The sequence below is a fragment of the Neophocaena asiaeorientalis genome, unplaced genomic scaffold, assembly GCF_003031525.2.
Source record: "Neophocaena asiaeorientalis asiaeorientalis breed wild unplaced genomic scaffold, Neophocaena_asiaeorientalis_V1.1 scaffold225, whole genome shotgun sequence".
Lineage (NCBI taxonomy): Eukaryota > Metazoa > Chordata > Mammalia > Artiodactyla > Phocoenidae > Neophocaena > Neophocaena asiaeorientalis.
The window spans coordinates 6,369,703-6,375,139 of NW_020172364.1; positions in this window are offsets into that span (position 1 = coordinate 6,369,703).

The window sequence follows — 5,437 nt, forward strand, 5'->3', positions numbered from 1 at the left end:
CATGTGGGATCTTCCCGGACCGGGGCATGAACCCGTGTCCCCTGCATCGGCAGGCGGACTCTCAACCACTGTGCCACCAGGGAAGCCCATGGTTTTTTGTGATGTGACTGAGACCACGGTATAAAGTCCAGTGCCCGGAGTCAAGAAGTCCCTCCAAATCTCAGTTCCCTTCACCTTAGACAGCTGGGAGAAGGCCCAAAGAAGAGGTGAGGGTGGTGCCACTCCTGAGAGCATCTCACCAACCCCCATCCTTGTCATGGGCTGAAATACATCCCTCCCCCCCCGATTCTTCTGTTGAAATCCTAACCCCCAGGACCTCAGAATGTGACCTGATCTGGAAATAGGGTTGTGCAGGTATAATTAGTTAAGATGAGGTTATTGGGGTGGGCCCTACTCCCATTTGATTGGTATCCATATAAAAAGGGGAAATGTGGCCACAGAGACACACACATAGGGAGAACACTGGGTAAAGATGAAGACAGAAATCAAGGTGACACTTCTGCAAGCCAAGGAGTCCCAAGGATGACCAGGAAACCACCGGAACCTGAAGGAGAGGACTGGAATAAGATGCTGCCTCACAGCCCTCAAAAGAAACCAACCCTGCCGACACCTTGATCTCACACTCCTAACCTCCAGAACGGTGGGACACCCTTCTGTTGTCCTGGCCACTCAGTTTGCGGTACTTTGTTAAGGCAGCCCTCGCACAGTTATCCACCTCCAGAGATGGCTCCTATTGGTGACATTGAGGAGGAGAGCTCTTTTCAGACAGAAGGAGGCACTGCGGTCCCACAGAAAGGAGGGAGATGCTTGCCAGCCCCGGGAGTGCTTCCGCCCAGCCCCCAACTCCGCAGGCCAGCTACCTCTGTACTGCCCTGAAAAAGCAGTTTGCCATCCGAGGTCCCTCTGCTCAAAGCCCCCGAATCCTCAGGAACATCATCTTTTAGCCACAATGGTATGTCTCTTTGTGTCTCTTTGTGATTTTACTTCCATATTTGTCCATGTTCCGTCTTCCCAGAGTGACTGCACACTCCCTGGAGGCTAGGGCCATGTTACAAACCACCTGGGAGTCAGGACCTCTTTGATAAAAATTCTGGGTGTGACCTTAGGCATGTCGCCTTTCCCATGGCTTCTGCACCTGTAGACTAGGATCATAATCACAAAGGCCCCTGCAGTCATGCTATTCTGTGATTCTGATTCTAAGCATGCTTGATATTTAACCAACCTGCCTGTTCAAAGTACAAAAGGGAGGAGAGACCCAGGAAACTCATCTCTTAAATGTACTGAGAAGCCAGTCCCTTGGGGTTACATGTGTCAGAATCATTTAATAAAAGGGCAAGACCCCAGGGGCTTAGGGGTAAGATAGTTTTCCATGGGCTCCAAGCCCCACTGAGTGCCCTTCCTAGACTCCAAGACCCTCCTGCTTCAGTGCCTGTCTCTCTAGAAGCCACTTCCTTAGTGATGCTGAGGCTTTCTCCTCCTTCAATGAAGGTGCGTGGCCCTGGATACTATGTCCCGTGCACCCACCAAGGGCTGGGCTGCTGCGTGCCTTTTAGAAGCCTCCTGCCACTGCTTTGAAGGCTAGGAGGAACACGGTCTTTCCATGTGGTTGCAGTATGTTGGATGGACCACTCTTTGTGTCTTCCCTGGGAGGCATCACAGCCTGAACCCAATCTAAGAGTGTTGAAGGGCCTTCCTGATGGCTGACACCTCAACTGGATACCTGTGTAAATTGTGCTCTTTCAGTTCCAGGAAACAGGGACTCACACAGACCAGACCAAGTACGGTGGGTGATATAGGAGTAGAGGTAGAGACCTTACTATGAAGCGGTTATAAAAGGGATGGAATCTTCGAGAAATCTGAAACCAGAATCCCCCAATCAATGGCAAGCTTCCTAGAACCTGGTACTGGAAGGACATTCTAGTTGCAAGCCTTCTCCAGGGACCTCACTGTGGTGCCATTAACGAAACCCAGCTTCTCTCCAGAGGGTCAGCTTCTTTCTGCATCATTTTCCTTCTCTTCCTTATTCCATCTCTCTTAGTGTTTTGCAAAGCATGTCTCTGGTAGAATGTGAGACAATTTCTAGAAGGCATATGAGTGAACATTTTTATTTTGAATACTAACTCTATTTTTATTTATATGGGGGGAACCATATCCTAAAAGTGAGTTGATTTAAAGAAAAATAGTGCATAAATATTCAAGGTATGATGTTACAGCAAAATCATGAAGGTGGATCACAAAGGACTGAAATTAGAGAAACACTGGACTGGCTGGTCATCTTCATATTTCACTACAGATCCCCAGGACATAGGATCTTATGGCCCGACTCATCAACGCCCCCTCTCAGGCAGCTCTTTACCTGCTGTGATAGGCTGCAGGCCTGCCTGTGGGATCCAGCGTCCATCCTTAGACAAATCAGGGGTCAGGGAGGTATGGTATGAAATGTGGCTGCCCGTGGTCTGACTCTTCCTCCAGGGCTGGGGACAAGGCAGTTTCTTTTGGAAAATTCTGTGTACAGGTGTAGTTTGATGTGTTATTATGGGCCCCCGGTTCCATTGTAACTCCTGTGGCACTGCTGCTGTTCTGGAGTTTCTGAGGTTTCCATCCTTCTGTCACCTCTACTCTGAGGAATGGTTGTGAGATTGAATGTGATCATTGATACCAAGGTGTTTTGAAAATCATAAGCACCTCACAAATGCAAGATGTTATTACCACATTTAATAAATATACTACTATGAGTGACAGACAGAGGGATGGGAACCCAGATTCCAAAGGAAATAGCTCATTTTCCCCAAGAAAAGGAAACGATTGAAGTTCTACCAACAAGCAGTTGTGTGAACTCAGATTAGTTGGCCACTTCTTAGCTGTGTAACCTTGGACAAGTCCCTGCCTCAGTTTTCTTATTTCTAAAATGGGAACATTTGTGACTGTGCTTCCTTCCCTCAGGGTGGGGCCAGGGGCAGGAGACTGCCCTCCACTCTCTGCCCCAGGGCACCCTAATTTCTTTATCTCAGTCCCTTCGTGGGTTGAGGACAGATTTGAACTAGGTAATCCTTACCATCCCCCATCCCTTCCAGCTCTTAAATTGATTCTAACCAACCCCCCTCTCCAGGTCCACCTCCAACCACCACTCTGGTCCTTAGAAACCTTTCCTCTAGAAACCCCACAACATAGAGAAAAACATCACCCTGTTTTGTAAGTTATGCATTTGTGAAAATTTGCGTTCATGTCACACTTTTGTAGTAAAAATTTTATATTCCCTTTGCCCTAGCTTATCTGCTTAGAGATGTTTGCCTTTTACTTATTATTGATTGTCAATTGGCTGCAGTTACTCTTTGATCTTCCCTTTTGTTTGAACTTGAATGCCACCCACACTGTCTGCCCCAGCCCCTCTATTAAACAGTAATGATACGTAAACAATCTCAGAGGCCCTTGGGGAGCAAATCGGCCCTGAGGCCAGCCTCCCTCGGGCCTGTGAATTGTCATTCCTGAAGCTGTCTGTTTTGTAAGTTCTTCTGCCAAGTTTCTGTGGGAGCAGAGGGATCATTTTCTCCCTTTTCAAAGAGCAGGGTGAGCTGAGGCCTCGAGCTGGCAAGTCCTTTAAAGTCATTTTCAAAGGAAACCTGAGTTGCAAGGCCATGTGGCTGGCAGAGGGCGGTGTAACTTTCTGAGGCTCTCTCTGGGGCTTTGGGTGGTCAGCCCCTGCAGCCTTCCCAGCACGTGCTCGGAGCCTGCTGCAGAGGCACGGCCAAGGGACACCACTGTCCAGCCAGAGGCCCGAGGGCACAGCAAAGGCTCTGCTTCATGTCCCCACCCCACTGCCACTGCCACCCAGGAACGGGAAGAGGGGAGTGAGGACTTTCTCCTCTGCACTGGTGGCCAGGACCACACTTGTCCTCACCATTCTTACTTCTCATCCATCAAACTTGGTTCTTGAGGTTTTCTGAGGTAAAATAAAACGGGGTGTCAAAGTAAGCCAGGGTGAACTTATGCCTGAATTATGGAATCATAAACAATCTAGTTAATCCAATCCCCTCAGGGGTGGTTGGGAAGGGGACCCAGAGAGGGAATGGTTGTCCCACGTCACACAGGAGGAGGTGGCTGACTTCCAACACAGAGTTCTTGGGACATAGAACACTTCTGCAGGGATGGAGATTGGCTTGGCTCGTATCAATGCATAAAGTTTCTGGGTCTATAGATGTCTGTCCATCACACAGCAGACAGCAAAAAGTCTCCAAAGACCCCAAGGCTGAGGAATGCGTGAGCTGAGGCAGATGCCTCCGTACCGTCCTTGGACCCCAGCAGAGAGAAATTGTTTATGAAGCCAGGAGGTGATGAGCCTTCTCACTTCACAGAAAGGGCAGAATCTCCAAGGCCCAGGGGAGGAAAGGACACATACATTGGTGTCAGAAGGGCTGTAACTGAGGTCATTTATCTAAAGCTCCGCCTAGAGCTCTGAGTGAGAAATAAAGTGAATGAAGCTGGTTAGAACAACTACCAAAAAAAACAAACAGAAAGAGGAGGGAACTGGCCAGAGATAGAGGCGAGAGGTCCATCCAAAACCCCCCACCCGAGCGCTTCATGACCAGAACCTGCAGTCTTCGGTCCAGCCTGTTGCCAGGGGCCAAAGGTGTAGGTCCCTGCCCAGCCAGCAGAAGCAAGCCCCAGCCTCTGCCTTTCTGAGCCCCCGTGGCCAGTGGCGGCTGCCCTCCGTGAGCACCTCCCACCAGGTGAAGAGCTGGGGAAACAGACTCATCCAAGTCTCAATTCCGGCACAAGGAAAAAAATCCCAGAACAAACCGACTTGACTTTTCAACATTTTATTCTTGTATTTGTACAGCTATATTTTACAACTCAGTAATGCAGTTTAGACACAGCCAAACCCTGTCTCCGGAGTAGTTATAACACAAGCATGACGCAGAATGGGATGAGACAAACATTCCCAAAGAGAGCTTAGTTAGTGATAACTCCAAGTCCCTGTGTCTGCCTACACTTCCAAAAGGGATGGTGCGGTCGTTGCCCGCTGAAAACTTCCATGAAAAAAAGGCACCGTAGGACACGTTGTACAGGTATATACAAACCGAAAACTAGAGCAAAACTACACATTTTTCCTTCCGCAGCTTTTTTTGTTCTTTTTTTTTAATACACACTTTGTAAATTGTAAACCTTCACTTGCAAAAAAATACAAATACACGGAGGCATTTTAGACAAAATATTTTCTTACTTATACAGATGCAATACTTAAAATATTCTCTTAAGTGCTCTTTCCCATAAAGATTCTCAGATCCGTGTCTGCCTGCAGATACAAAATCGAGCCTTTAACGCGGTTTTATATTTTTAATATATCTTTTTTAGGTTTATATATATTTATTTTATATATATATATATATTTATATATTTACAACTCTGCCATATATTCCTTCACCTTTGGTTAAAAAAA